General features: G+C 44.2%; 1 pseudogene across 1 annotated transcript; it reads left to right on the plus strand.

Moving 5' to 3' along the window:
• Positions 1-14,374: 14,374 nt before the first annotated feature.
• On the plus strand, positions 14,375-15,299 carry LOC308513829 (cathepsin B-like; annotated as a pseudogene). Its single transcript has one exon. The product of its transcript is annotated as a cathepsin B-like (transcript).
• Positions 15,300-16,159: the final 860 nt, after the last annotated feature.

A 16,159-nucleotide genomic window follows, 5' to 3' on the forward strand; every position in this document is an offset into this window, starting at 1 on the left:
TTGAAAAATAAAAAATTATTTAGAGAGAGAGAGAGAGAGAGAGAGAGAGAGAGAGAGAGAGAGAGAGAGAACGCCCAGGCCTAGAGAACAGTCCTTCCTTATTGGAGCAAGGCAAAGAGTTTCTCAGGAAGATGAAATCTGTAAACCGTTCAGGTGACTGAACATCTTAAGAAGAGATTTAACAAGGAGTGAAGAATTTGGGGTTGATTTAGTAATAAGTAGAAAAAATATGCTAGGCAAATTAAAAAATTACTAACACCAGGACAACTAAAAGTGATCCCTCCAACTTTGTTCCTCTTTCTTAAGATTGTTGCAGCTATTCAGGGTCTTTTTTAGTTCCATATAAATTTTTGAGAATTTGTTATAGTTCTGTGAAATATGCTGGTGGTATTTTAATAGGAATTGTGTTGAATCTATAGATTGCTTTGGGTAGCATGGACATTTTAATGATGTTAATTCTTCCAATCCATGAACATATCTGTATGTCCTCTTTGGAGAAGTGTCTGTTCAGGTCTTTTGGTTTAGTACTTGTCTAGACTAATTTCAAGGAGTCTATTGACATCTCTTGTCAGTTATACTATATTCTTGTTTTTATTTTTTAATATGTTTTTATTGATTTTAGAGAGAAAGGAAGAGAGAGGGAAAGAGAGATAGAAACATAGATGCATCAACATTGATAGGCTTTTGTCACAAACTTAATATCAAATTTCAGTTTAGTCTTTTATACTATTCAGAGGATAGCTGCTTCAAAGAGTTATTAGTACTAATAGCACATACTGTGTATCAGGAAGCAAAAATTACAAAGTAGAAAACAAACTCTCTTGCCTGTCTACAAAAGGGTCTATCACCCTTCTCACCAGCCCAAAATTCTTGAGAATGGATTTTTATATCACTCTCTAGTTAATGGTCAATGACTCCTAAGTGCATGAAAGATTGCCTCAATGGCCAGACTGGTTATATCTACTTTGTCCCCAGAATGTAATTTACAAAAGGGCAGGAACTGGTCTTTCAGAGCACTTGATAATTTGTAGGTGATCAGTAAAATTTGTCAGATGAATCTATATACCCAGCCATCTGACAGAGGATTATATTCTTCAAGAAACACAGTCTTTATCACTGTAGCACAGGTTGCTCTCAACCCCTGCAGAAATGTGATGTTGTTTTAAAAATAGAGAAGATGTGCCCAGAGACTGAATCCATGGAAAACCAACTTAAAGGCAACATACCTCCCAGGAAACATGTCAGGGACATTATCATCCTTTTCAAGTACAGGATGCCGGCCTCGGCTGTTTTTATTACTTAATACAATTCTTAATACATTTCCTCAAAGTACTTAGTCTCTATCCCTCAGACAGTTTTGTGGGCTTTAAATTTTTTTCCATGAATTCCATTGTAATACTTTATATTGCTGCTATATTTAGAGTCCCAAGTTGAACTCCAGAATCTAACAAATAGCTTGTGTTCTACTTAGAGTAAACCTGATATACTAAAATCCAAGTTTATAAAATACATAAATATATGCAAGGTTATGAATACCACAAAAGGTCCTGAACTTGCAAAAGGAATTATCTCTGAATTCTGGTAAAAATCCAACCTACTGGTATACTTAGCATATTATTCAATTTGCAAAGTCTTGACTTTTACTCACCAGTGGGCCTGTAAAGTGGGGTGTACTCACATGCATATTTTATGTGACTGTTTGTGTTAGTGAACCAGCATGGCTACATCACTCTTATTTCAGCATCTCTTATTATACAGTGCTGAAATTGCCATTTTTAACTTTTTGCAGATCCTTTAAGTTAAAGAAAGGGAGAGAGAAAGGAATACAAGATGAATGGTTTGGGCTCAAGTTGGCTCTCTCCTGGCCAGAGTTTATTGTTTGTGTGAAAACAAGAGTTTTCAAAGGCAACTGCCAGGCTGCTGGCACCATCAAAGGAATATCCTCGAAGAAAGCAGCACACAGGGAAATTCCATCAGAGCCCCTCTGGTTGGGCTTCACAGGGGACAACCAGATGAAACTTGGCTTGGATGGCCAATCCTCACCGGTGCCAGCATCTTGAAAGGGCAGAAAACATTTCTGATCTGCTACTGGGTCAGATCTGCTGGCAAAAAGCCATTTACCTCATCCCATCATCTATAATTTGGTGGTACCTGCCTGTGGGACTCCTAGCGTGGGTGATTACAGAACAGAACAGAACAAAACTTATTGGCCTGGGGAGTGGGGAGAAGGTTGCAAACCACTTGTCTTCTTCAGACCTCACCCCAGGTGTATAATGCGCAAGCTGATTCACTATCCCTTGACGCTTGCTTTAGCAATCTGCTAGGGCAGTGGTCGGCAAACTCATTAGTCAACAGAGCCAAATATCAACAGTACAACAATTGAATTTCTTTGAGAGCCAAATTTTTTAAACTTAAACTATATAGGTAGGTACATTATTATTAACTTAATTAGGGTACTTCAAAGGCTTAGGAAGAGCCACACTCAAGGGGCCAAAGAGCCGCATGTGGCTCGCGAGCCACAGTTTGCCGACCATGGTGCTAGGTCATGATCTAGCCACAGTCAGGCAGCTCCTGTGACCTCAAGACTCTGAGAGAATTATTGAGCTTCTATGTTCCTCTTTTCCTCTCTATCAGTGGACATAATAATGCCACCCCTTTTCTGAGGTTGTTCCTAAAGTTGACAGTGATGCAGGTGGCAGAGCAGCAAAAACTGTTGGGAGAGGTCACCTTGAGTAGGGCTGTGTTATGAATTTCATGGGTTCTAGACACTTATGCCTTCATGACCTCTTTCTCCAAAATTTTTAAAATATATTTTTATTGATTTCAGAGAGGAAGGGAGAAGGAGAGAGAGAGAAATATCAATGATGAGAGAGAATCATTGATTGGCTGCCTCCTGCATGCCCCACACTGGGGATTGAGCCCACAACCCAGGCATGTGCCCTTGACTGGAATCCAACCTGGAACCCTTCAGTCCACAGACCAACATTCTTTCCACTGAGCCAAACTGGCTAGGGCTCTAAAAAATTGTTTTTAAATTTTATTTTTTGATTGTGTCGGTACAAAAATGAATGTATTAATATACATGTTTGGTCTGATCAAATAATTGAATCAATATCCCCTCCCCAGGGAAACTGACCCTTAAATCATCTCACAACTGACATTCCTTTTCTCTTAGAACACATTATATTTGTTAACTTTCCCCTCCAGACTTGCCCAGGATCCAGACCTGCCCAGAGAATTCCCCACTGAAAAAGTCCACCTGGAGTTCTTTAAAATCTCTGATTCCCTGTCCCTGGGTGCTGATGCCATTTTGGGGCTCAGCCCATCTGGTCTCCAGATGACCTAATAAATTCATAATTCTTTACCGCTTTTGGCCCCCTGTGCTTCCCCTTTGGCGACCCTAACAATACAGGGTGAAACAAAAGTCAGTTTACAGTTGTTCATGTGGAAAATAATACAATCCTATTAATAAAAGTCTATGTGGTCGTCACGCCCTCACACCATGATGCCCTCACACCGTGATGCCCTCAGGCTGCAATGAGCGGTCACCAGGAGTTCTGATGTGGAACTCAATCCATAGTTCAGAGGGTTAAGGGACTAGAGCAGAATCTATGAGGAGGTAGAGGGCAGGCAGCAGGAAGACATAAAACTCAGAGTTACTTTCATTCCTCATCTGCTACATGCCAACAAAAGTGTGGCCTACACGCAGCCCTACTGGTTATAGGGGAACTTTCTGTCTGGTTCAGCCAAGGATAGAGTGATGCAAGATGAACACAAAACCCCCTTAGTTTAGTTCTAGATTTTCAGGGATCAAGTGCAGAGAACTTAATTCAGGTTGCTTTGGCCAAGGCAGGCCCCAGCATAGTATTAAGGCAGTGAGAATAATGCAGGCCCAATGGTTTTAACTAAGCCAGTGAAGTGATTAAAATGAGATGACCTGACCTTTATATGACAGATCCCAAGTTGCTTATGTGGTTTAAAAAAGCAAAACAAAAAAACTTTCTCTGCTTCTCTAGCTTGAAATCCATGCAAACAGAAATTCAGTAGGGCAAAGAAGATCTTTAAAAATGCAAATAGCTATGGGATGTTTATGGGATTATCAATCATTCACACCTTAGAGTGAATTAGTTTAGTTGGCCTGATTTTTCCTCAACACTTAACTGAGATTTGCATTGCTGCCAAACAGGGGTTTGGATGGGAAGAGGAGAGAGAGGAGAACATGTTTTGTTCTCTGGAGTACTTAGTGAAAGGAGGACTGGAGGTTTTCTGGGTTGGGGACTCTTCCAGTGACCAATAAACACCAGGTGGGCTTGAGACCCTGGAGGGGAGGTTGGCATGGGGTGAATAGTAGGGCATAGGGAGAAGGGAACATAGAGAGAGATGGAACACTTTCTTACCTGGAAGTTAAGCAATTAAGTCAGGGTCTTTAAGAGTTTTGTGGAAAAAAGATGGCGGTGTCGGCAGCGAGGGCCCCTAGCTATGGCTCTGTGGGCCAGTACTAGTTGGCCCGTTGCCTTTGTCAGAAAAATTCCCAGGACAGTCTCTTGGAGTGAGCTGAGAGAACACTTTGCACAGTTTGGCCATATATGAAAGTGCACTGTACCTTTTGACAGAGACTGGCTTTCCCAGCAGTGTGGGTTGGATTCATTTTTCTTCAGAAGAACTTCAGAATGCACTACAGCATGACAGTCATGTTACTGATGGAGTAAAACTCCATGTTCAAGCTCAGAGACCAAAAGTTTTGCAAGAACTTCAGAATGCACTACAGAAAAGTTTTGCAAGGGGATCAAACATCTGATGAAGAGAAAGATTTTTAAGACTATTACTACCTATTAAATAAAGGAACAAAACGGGGGGTGGGGGGGAAGAGTTTAGTGAAAGAATAAATTGTCATTCTTCTGAATACAATGTCCACATCAGCCACTGCTCTGAAAACTCTTCTCGCATGGCCTGGCGAATGTCAGGAAGCAGCCTTTCTCTCATCTTCCCATCAAATCATATTTCTGTAAGTTAAATTAAAACTATTATACTTCTTAATTGCTTGGTAGAATTTTAGCAGGGTCTGTCTGAAATATCTATGCTGTCCCACTAATTTCCTAAAGGAAAACATCTTTTGGTGGTGGTTGGGGGAGGGGGGGTTGTCCTTATTTGATTACAGTACATTCATTTTGGATGGTTACTTATTTTGATACCAGAAATGCATCCACAATTCTCCTATTCAATTTGAAAGAAAATTCCTAAAGTGAGACTGAGAAACTCCCTGGAAAATTAATATGAGTGGAGCCCAGAAACCATGTTCTTTCCCCAAATCATTGAATGTTTTATTTATTTGTTTGTTTATTTATTTATTCATTCATTCATTCATTCATTTATTCATTTATTTATTTATTTTTAACAAGGGCAAGCAGAGCCACTGTCCAAACCAACGAAGGTTGGGGTTAGAGAAAAGGCACCTATTCAGTGATTACTGAAAGAGCAAGGCCATGTGTTGCTAGTCATTCTCTCTTGAGTGTTGGGTCTCTATCTGATAAACTTTCTGATATGGAGGTACCTACATTTGGCGACCGTCCTGATGAAATGGTCCAAAATCTCCGTAGCCCTGAGACTGATGTATTCGTGTCTCCTGTTTGTTACTGCACTGATCCCTATTTCTGCTGTGCTGCCGTGTCCCAGGATGGGTAGGCGAATTCACTATAGCCATAAATAGACTATAGCCACAAATATAGCTATTCACTATAGCGACAAATGTCTCCTTTCTGATGTTTTCTTTAACGATTAAACTTGAGTCCTAAATCCCTTATACAGTGACGTAAAGAGCATTATAGGTAAAAAGAAAACAAAACCATGCCTTACCTTGCTCTTTCCATAATATAATATTAGGAAGCTAAAGAAGCAATTGTACGTGAAATGTTTTTATTTGGCCTTAAACTATTTTTCTGCCAGATAAAAGCAGACTGATGTGTATGATTTAAACTTGCTTTAAGTTTACTGTGCTGTGCTTGGCCGCTGAGTCAGCCTCACATATAGTGGGAAGGTGCAGGCTTTGACATCAAGGTGACCTGAACTGAAATCCAGCTTTGCTACTACTATATAGTGCTTAAGTCTGTTTACTTTTCTTTTCTCTCCCCTCCTCCTCCTCCACTTCCTCCTCCTCCTTACTTGTAAATAGAGAAACAGCAACAAAAATACCCAACTCACAGGGTCCCTGTGGAGATTACCTGAGATCAGTGCACGTTTGAAGGCACTAAAAAACATTAGCTTTCTACCCTTGCTCAGATGTCATTGGGTAAAGGCTTCTTTGTGCTCAGCAAAGCCTCTGAGGGATGAGGAGTTTTAATAGAAGCTCTGAGCCTTCTGCCACTGCAGCCACAGCCATGCACACGCTCAGGCTCCAGAAGAGGCTTGCCTCCAGAGTCCTCCACTGTGGAAAAAAGGTCTGGTTAGACCCCAGTGAGATCAATGAACTCACCAATACCAACTCCCATCAGCAAGTTTGGAAGCTGATCAAAGATGAACTGATGGTGCTGGAAAAACACATTGGCCCACAGGAAGACCAGGTACATGAGTATAGATGAGCGAAAGGGTACTGCCAATGCTCGAATGCCTGAGAAAGTAACCTGGATGAGGAGGGTGAGAATTCTTCACCGGCTTCTCAGAAGATACTGTGAACCTAGGAAGACTGACCACTACATGTACCAGAGCCTGTACCTGAAAGTGAAGGGTAGTGTGTTCAAAAAGGAGTGGCTTCTCATGGGACACATCCACAAGCTGAAGGCAGACAAGGCTCACAAGAAGCTTCTGGCTACCCTTTGCCGGGCACAAAGGAAACATAAATCCAAGACCAAGCTTGCTCAGAACTCATTTGGGTAGTTTCATTTGAGTTATAAACCCTGAGAAAAAAAATCATACTCTTTCTTTTATCATGTTCTTAAAAAGCATTCTCTACCTGCGCTTCTCAAACTCTAAGGTACATAGGAATCACCTGGGCATCTTGTTTGAATGGAGATTTAAATTTGGTAGGCTAGGGGAGGGGCCTAAGAGTCTACCTTTCTAACAAGCTTCTAGGTGACCAGGTGCTATTGATTCCTGGACCACACTTTGAAGAGCAAGGCAGACCATGTACCCACTGACGCTGGACCCAGGAAGGGTAGCCTTGACTAATCTAATGCACAGACAGCATACAGAATTTGATGTGGTGCCTGTTATCTGGCCAGTCTCTCACTGTTATTGTTTTATTACCGGTGTAGGATAAACTGGAAAACTTATCCTTGATACACTATTATTCCGTATAATCAAAAATGGGACAAGGTGATTCTGGCCTTCAAGGACATGGTAGGTGACAGCTTTCACGGATCCACTGTGGGGAGAGCAGTCACTTCAGAGTCAGCCTGCAGCACTTGGTGATCACTTCCCAAAGGCTTGATAGTGAGGGGTGGTCAGGTGTATGAAGGTAACAGAGCCATGGCCTGGCCAGCTGGGTACCAGATGTAGCCTGGCTTGTAGGGAAGATGGGAAAAGCCAAAGCCCAGACTGTAGCCCTGAAATCTGAGGCCAGACCCCGCATCCCCACTGGGGGTGCAGCAATACTCAGAGGAAATGGCTAGGCAGACAATATGTCAGGCAGCACCAACAGCTTGTGACAGGCAGCATCAAAGAGATACCCCACAGGGCTGCTAAATGTCCTGTGTGTGGTGCACATGGTTCAAGGTTGTATTTCTCTGAGGGATACAATTGCTCTGCATTTGAGAAATGGAAAATGTGTGGCATATATGGTGTGGAGAAGAGAGGAACGTGCATTGGAAAGAGTATGGACTCTGGGGTCCATGAGAAACTGCTTCCAACCTCAGCTCCGAGGCAGTGAACACCTGTGTGGCGCAGGCAACACTGTGGATCTGAGCCTCAGTTCTCTAGTCTGTGAAATGAGGCTGCCAACACATAACTTGCAGGGTCACTGTGAGACAATGTGTCATCAGATGGCGCCTTTATAAAACGGCAACTTTAAGGTTATGGGTTCTGGCTAATTTCTGGAAGGCAGCAGCTTCCACTCAGATAGGCAGGCAGGCGATCTCACTTCAGTTATCGTCCCTCAATATAATTGCTGCACCCATTCAGCAGACGCCATCTTGACTCTCAAACCTGAGGTTGGCTTGCATTGCAGCCAGTAAAGTGGCCTGGCCCCGGCCATCCCTTATCTTCTACCGAAGTCACATCCTGGGACTATCCTCTGCTCCTGGACAGTGACAAGCCTTATGGGACGAGCTGGGGACCTGCAGCGGAGCAAATTGAGCAAATCGGAGAGCCTTCCGTGCAGTCCCCATGGATGGTCACTCACCCTCAGCCCCTGCTCCACTCACGCCTTCCTCTTGGCCAACAGAAGAGGAGACAAAATGTTTTCATTAACAGTCGTGGAAATCAAGCTGTGAAGTGACCCACCTGCTGAGTGGGACCTAAAAGAAAATAGGGCGCAGGAAAAGATTATAATGGAAATGGTTAAATATTATAACACGTAGCACAGAACCTGTGAACAAAAGATTAAGATGGTTTTGTGGACTGGTGAAGCACGGCAACAGGTCCAGTGTTGTTTACTTGTTAAAAAATATTTTCTGGACTGCTACTCTTCTCTGTCAAAGGACCCCATCCCATTTGCCCAAAGAAATCCATGCACACCCAGTTGGCTAAATGCTAATCAGAATCTAAAAAGCTTCAGGTTTTACTTTCATATACAAAAGTCATTCATCACTCAGATCATTCATTAACTCAACTTCAAAGCTCTTCCCTGGCTATCGTTCCAACAGGGTCAGAGAAATAGGGTTTGACCATACTTTTTTCTTGAGGGGGGTGATGACTAGAGAATCACAAATAATAATGACTTCCTCCCCCTCTTGAACCTCATTCTCATTTTCCAAAAATAAACATGCCTTGTCTTCGGTGACGCAGAGTATGGCTTCTGCAGGCATTCTGTCAGATACAAGCAGGTGAAAGGTCACCAGGTCCTGCCTCCATGGTAAGCAAATCATCATCTCTCAGTGTGCAAATGCCCAAGTCATAAAACTGTGAGGACCACACAGGAAATCTAGGCTGCTGTCGTGATATGTTTTCATATTTGGTAGAGGGGCACTGCCCTTCTGATGCTTTGTCAAAGACAGAGATCCAGGAGGTGTGATCGGTGAGCTGTGCACCAGGCCAGAGGTCTCTGCAAAGCTAGTGCCCAATAAGAAAGCTTTTCTCAAACCTCTGTGAGCTGTGACGGGTTTCGGTACCTACAGATGTGGGACCCATCCAGACCCAAAGGCTCTCATAGACCTCACTTTCCAGCATCCACAGAACATGAGTTAGGAATTCCTCCCGTGCTCACCTACTTCTTCCTGCACTGGGCGCCCCTGTGCATTTGGCAGCTGGGGAGGAGAAAGGAAGGAGACAAACTTGCGAAATCAACATTTTTGGGAAACCTCCAGCTTGTTTCAGAATCAGCAGGACACAGGAGCCGGCCACAATAGGTTCACTTTCATGTGGATGCTGCCGTAGGCAAGACTTCCAAGTAAAAACTCTGAATGTGAATTTAGCTAGTTTTGGATAAAGCCGCCTTTCAGCGTCAATAAACACCATGAATGCAGCAGTGGTGGAGTTACAACTTAATGAGATGAGGGGAAGTGCACCGGGTCAGGCCTCATCTCCCAGCCTCTGTCATGCTAATCAGCTGGGCAGCCGGCAGCTGAAAAACTGCTGGAATTTTTATTTGCATTTCATTTACTTGGAAGGAAATTGACCCAGATGGTCCACAAAAGCCCTAGAAGGCTGGCAAGCAGTGTAGGCTGCACACTTCTCAGAGGGCCTGCACTTGTCTGCCCATCCTTCTTTGAGCCTGGGGCATAAAAGATTAAAACTGCGTAAGGGAATTGATTTCATGATTTTTAGATAATTTCCCCAAGATTTCAGAAAGGACCTCAGTAAACTAATTTAATCAAACAGGAGCTCAATAGTAATTAAGGAGAAGAAAAGCTGAGATAATGAAAGAGGTGGTGAGGATTTTTGCTGTTGCTGGTGGGAACCTTTCTTAATTAGGAAAAGTCTCAAAACTGGATGATGTTGATGGAGACGAGCAGAGGCGGGGAGAGCCGGCAGCCGGCGCCACAGTCAGCCCATGATGGATTGCCCGCACAGTTTATGTCCTCTAAAGAGAGCACAAACAATTGGCCACCGACGTGCCCTGCTTGGCATTTCCACGGGTTTTTGCCTGAATCTTGACGGTCGGGCCTTCTGGGAGAACCCAGGTTTGTCCCCACCTAGTCCCTTTTAATGGAGGGCTCATTCTCACCCAGGCAACACTCACACCTCATCACGACTCTTGGATACTATAGGATTGGGGAACACAGGCTGCGGGGCCAGGCTGTCTGTCCGAATCCAGGCTCTGTCGATTACTAGCTGCATGACCTTGGGTGAGTTAGCCTTCATCTGCACCTCAGTGTCCTTGGATGTAAGATGGAGATAATAATAGTGCCCTTCCTCTAGGGTCCTTGAGCATCTGAAATGAGGTTATGTTAGGAGCAGAAATAAAATATTGGGGACTAGCTATAATTATAGAAATATTAACCATGTTCCATTAACCGTGATAATTCTGTTCTGCTTAGAAAAAGCACATTCTAACCTGGCTGAGAGTTGTATGCCCTGGGGCAGTGGTTGGCAGACCCCGGCTTGCGAGCCACACACGGCTCTTTGGCCCCTTGAGTGCGGCTTTTCCACAAAATACTGACTTCTGCGCATGGGCCATGAAGTTTCAATCGCACTGTATGTGCGCGCCCGCGCGTGATATTTTGTGGAAGAGCCACACTCAAGGGGCCAAAGAGCCGTATGTGGCTCACAAGCCGGGGTCTGCCGACCACGGCCCTGGGGTATGGAAGCTAACATCGGAATGCAGTCCATCCTCTTTTCCCCAGAACTGCTTATCATTATGGAAAGATTTACCGTAAGTATGTCTGTCAAACTCAAAGGCTAACACGGGCCAAATAAACAGGTTTAAGTTTATGTGGGCTGCAAAAAACAAAAGCTTCAATTTTCACAGAAACAGGTTTGTTTCAATAGAGACATGCTGAATACAAAGGGCTGAAATAAATGAGTAAATTTTAACATAAAATAATAGAACATTTTAATAAAAATTAATATTTTTCTTGAACATTAACTTACCAGACACCGAATAACTGCACAAATTAATAAGCGTAGAGCAAATAAGCTTATTTTTCCTGTTCTCCGAAAGCGAAATATTTCCTGTTGCGCACACCAGACAAGTCAGTACAAGACTATTGTCATAATCAGCTGCTAAAATATTCGCTGCTAGTATTAGTGGAGAGAAATGGTGTGCCTGCGCAAGAGGCCAGTAAAGGAAATGAATGCAACACGATTATAGTAATTAGTTATTAGCGACTGTTGTAGTTCATTATTTTTTTTAATATACTTTATTGATTTTTCACAGAGTGGAAGGGAGAGGGATAGAGTTGGAAACATCAATGAGAGAGAAACATCGATCAGCTGCCTCCTGCACACCCCCTACTGGGGGTGTGCCCACAACCAAGGTACATGCCCTTAGCCGGAATCGAACCTGGGACCTTTCAGTCCGCAGGCCGACGCTCCATCCACGGAGCCAAACCGGTTAGGGCTGTAGTTCGTTATTAATAATTATGTATAACAGCATATTGTAAAAATTAAGTTACAAAACTTTTATTAAAACATTTCTCACATATCGTTATATTGGCTGGGCTGCAAAAATATTCGTTTGACATGCTTGATTTACAACCTCATGGCTGAAACACCTAGTCCCAAAAGAACCCACCCTCTGAGAGGCCCACCCTTTCAGCCCACATTGCCTGTAACCTATACCGGTTATACTTGCTCACTTTCCCATGCCTGTAATTCTTACTTTCCCATGTAACCTTTGTCCTTCTACCCAATATAAGCAGCTGGCGTGTGGGGAGAGGGAGAGCAGATTTTTGTGGATGACCTGCTGCTCTCCCATACTGCAGGTAGTATTGCAATAAACGCTCACATATGATTCAACCCTGTCTCTGCTTAATTGGTTCAAATAGTGCCAGTCAGCCCGGACCCCTTGGTTATCTGGTTACAGTTAGGCACAGGAAGGGCTTAGCATAGGTCCAGGAACATAAGTAGGGCCAAATAAATGGCAGCTATTGATGTTGTTAAATGGACATTCTCTTCCAGTCTTTAGATAAAAATACTTCCCAGATCAATGAACATGGGTTGATATAATCAGTACCCTTCCCATCTTATTTTGATACCCACAGGTACCTGGCACATAGTAGACATCTCATAAATGTTGGACGAACAAATGCACAAAACACCAAGTGTCAAAGCAAAAGCACATGATTGGACTCCACAGTAGGACAGGGTTTGCTTCCTGGAGCCAAGCCCTCAGAGCACAGCTACAAGCTCAGGCCTCTCCTTGGCCCAGCCTACATCAGAACTCTCTTCGAATCACAGTTCTCCTTTCCTAACATCTGCTACCAGTTGTTGGCTCAAATGGATCAACTTAGGTTTATTCATGCTCTGCTCTGATTTTCTGACCTGAAAGCAAGTAGGAAAAGAATCCATAAGAAGGCAAACATTTCACATCTTTGAGGATGTTGAACGCATGTACTGAAGTAGGACTTCTGACGGCTGGGCTGGTACTTGTTTGTTGACTGTACTTCAGAGCCTTTCCCACTCTGGGTGCCGATTCCTGGGCAATAATAGCCATAACCTCTCTGGCTGTAGGTTTCACCTCCTTCCCTCTGATTCTTGCCTTTCCCTGACTTCCCTGAGCACATGCTTCCTCGCCTTCCCCCTACTATCATGCCTGGAGTGAGGCCCTGGACCTGGTCTCCCCCAGAGGGTAAGCCTGGTTTCCTTGCCAACTTAACCCCACTTCTAACATCTCCTCTGCTCCCACCTAAAAGGGGAACCCAGGCATCAGCTCTCATGAAATGCATCCTGATTTCTGTCTAAATCTTTATTTTACATCTAACTTGTAAGGGGCTCTTGACAGTGGCAATGTGAAACATTTATTCCACATGAGTGCCAATAAATGGTTCTCTTCACTAGAATGTCTATACATTGGCTTTCAGTAACAAGCATTATCCCACTGGCTTCCAAATATAAACAGATTTAAAATGCATTTTGCAAAACACGAGAGTTTATTGTAAAGATCCAGGAGTGGGCCAGGGATCCCAGAGACAAGGATGTACGCTGGCCTTAGGAATGTGCTGGGAGCTGAAACTGAACTTGAAACCTCTCTCTGCTACTCACTCTGCTCTTTTCTATGTATTTCTTCCTTCTTCTCTTGCCCTTGGCACACTGGTTTCCTCTGTTGTTTTGGTGTAAAGAATGGAAAACGTCGCCTCTGATAGCTGCTGCATTGACATGTTAGAGGTCCAGGCGCCCAGCGGGAGAACTCCAATCTATTATTTTTAATTCCAAATCCAAGAGAAGGGACATTTGGGGCAAGCACTTGCCTCATCATCTCTAGAGGAAGGGTGGGGTCAAAGTAGCTGCCAGAGTTAATGCGTTAATGGTTTTAAAGCACCCTTTATATAATGAGCATTATAACTAATTAAAAATAAAGGTGCAGTTGATTTTAAGGAAGAGAGAAAATAAAACTTTGTTGCTCCTCACTCTTTGTTTTCTGATCCCTCAAGAATGGGGCAGAGAAAAAGTCCAGGCAGAGACCTGGAGCCAACTTCCTTTGAGACAGTCAGTGGGCATCAGAGCCAGGCATTGTTCTCTACTAAATGCCAAAGGAAAAAATAAAAACACAGGAAAAGACCCCAAATTATTCTTCCCATCCCATTGAGGACAAGTAACCCAGTGCTCTAGACAGCAGGCAGGGTGAGCCTGGGGAATCTGTATCTGTTCCAGTTGTACTAAGGGAGCGGGCAATGTCCCTCCTGGAAGGCTGGAGTGAGGGAGGAAGGAGGAGAGTGGGAGTGGGGGAAAGGAATTCAGATGCACACTGTCTTGAAAGGGAGTCTGACTAATGACTAAACTAATTCCATTGCAGCCACCTGAGTTCCCCAAGAAGGGACTGTACATCATGGAGCACACAGACAGTGATGGGGAGAAGAAGCCTGGTCTGGCAATTGTCCCAACGAGAATAGTGTTTTAGGGTGCTGTAGTAGGGATAGGCTTTGCTTTATAGACCTTAATTTCTCTGGAACCCTGGCTCAAAAGCAGGGAGAAAATGGACTGAATGAGTGCCCTCAGGCCGTGGTTCTCAACCAGCAGTGATTTTGCCAGCCTCCCACACCATTTCTCTTAGGAGCATGTGGCAATGTCTTGGGATATTTTCGGGGGTAGAGAATGCTACTGATCTATTGGGCAGAGGCCAGGAATGCTGCTCAATATCTTAGTGCACAGAATAGGCTACGTGAGGACTCTGAGTGTCACCAAACTGGGTGGGCCCAAGCTGCCCGAGAAAGTGTGGCTTGCTGAGGACATAACTCTACCTGAAAACTTCGATGCCCAGGAAAACTGGCCAAACTGCCCAACCATCAAGGAGATCAGAGACCAGGGCTCCTGTGGCTCCTGCTGGGCATTTGGAGCTGTGGAAGCCATTTCTGACTATATCTGCATCCTTACCAATGGGCATGTCAACGTGGAGGTGTCTGCTGAGGACCTGCTCACCTGCTGTGGCTTCCAGTGTGGAGAAAGCTGTAATGGGGGCTTTCCCTCTGGTGCTTGGAACTTCTGGACAAAGAAAGGCCTGGTGCCTGGTGGCCTCTATGACTCCCATGTAGGTTGCAGACCCTACTCCATCCCTCCCTGTGAGCACCACGTGAATGGCTCTCGGCCCTCATGCACAAGGGAAGGGGGGGAAACCCCGCAGTGTAGCAAGATCTGTGAGCCAGGCTACACCCCATCCTACAAAGAAGATAAACACTACGGATGCAAGTCATACAGCATCCCCAGTAGCGAGAAGGAGATCATGGCAGAGATCTACAAAAATGGCCCAGTGGAGGCTGCCTTCTCCGTGTATTCAGACTTCCTGATGTAGAAGTCTGGCATGTACCAGCATGTCACTGGAGAAATGGTGGGAGGCCATGCAGTCCGCATTCTGGGCTGGGGGTAGAGAATGACACCCCCTACTTGCTGGTAGGCAACTCCTGAAACACCGACTGGGGTGACAATGGCTTCTTTAAAATCCTCAGAGGACAGGATCACTGTGGAATTGAGTCGGAGATTGTGGCTGGATTCCCCTGCATGGACCAGTACTGGAAAAGGATATAACCTGCTGTGGGCCCTTCCAGCCAGCCCTGGGGCAGTGTTTCCTGAAATATAGCCAGTGGGGCTGGGGGTGACATGAGGGATAGGAATGTCTTTTATTCTTTGAGTACAAATGGGTTTTAGACAGGGCCTGAAGGACTGGATTGGGCCAAACCTTGTGTCTACCATGAGAGCAGTCTTCCAAGGAGACACATCCAAGGCCTGGCTACCTCCCAGGCCACTCAGTGGACTGTTGTCACAATGCATTTAAACCACTGCTACGTGCAACGCAAGTCCTTCCCCCTTAGACTAGTGCTGCTCGGCTCTTCCTGCAACCACCTCCACATCCTTAGTCCTTCTCCATCTGTGCATCACCAGGGAGCATGATAGACCTACAGGGTTCGCAGTTTTTCCAAAGGAACGAAAGGTGGATTTCCTAATGGTAGCTTCCCATGCATCCCACCATCTGAGCAAGCAGCTTTCTAATTTGGGAATAGGTTGAGAAGAGAAATAGTGGGGCAGCCCTTTGGAAAAAGCCACTCTCCCGGGGCTCCTGCATCTATCGAGCTTTGCAGTGTTGCTAACCTGCTCTGATCTTGGCATGATTTTTAAATAGAAGTTTTATTTTTTTGTGCACCTCAGCTGATCATGAGAATGAGGTAGTCTAATGTTGGACGAGCTGTACTAGTTTTACCAACTGTCTCCTTAAAACAAACTGGGTGGTCTTGATTTGACTGACTTACTGATCTCTTAATACAATGAAAATAGAGAGAAACCAGCCTTTATTGTTTAAAAATCACTGCTATACCCTTTTAAAGAAGGAATACTGTGTCAATAAAAGGTTTCTCCTTCAATAACAAAAAAATAAAAAAATAAATCAGTTTTCTTTTCTATAAAACTAGAGACCCAGTGC

This window comes from Myotis nattereri (genome assembly GCF_964212035.1).
Source record: "Myotis nattereri genome assembly, chromosome: 2".
In the NCBI taxonomy this organism is placed as follows: Eukaryota; Metazoa; Chordata; class Mammalia; order Chiroptera; family Vespertilionidae; genus Myotis; species Myotis nattereri.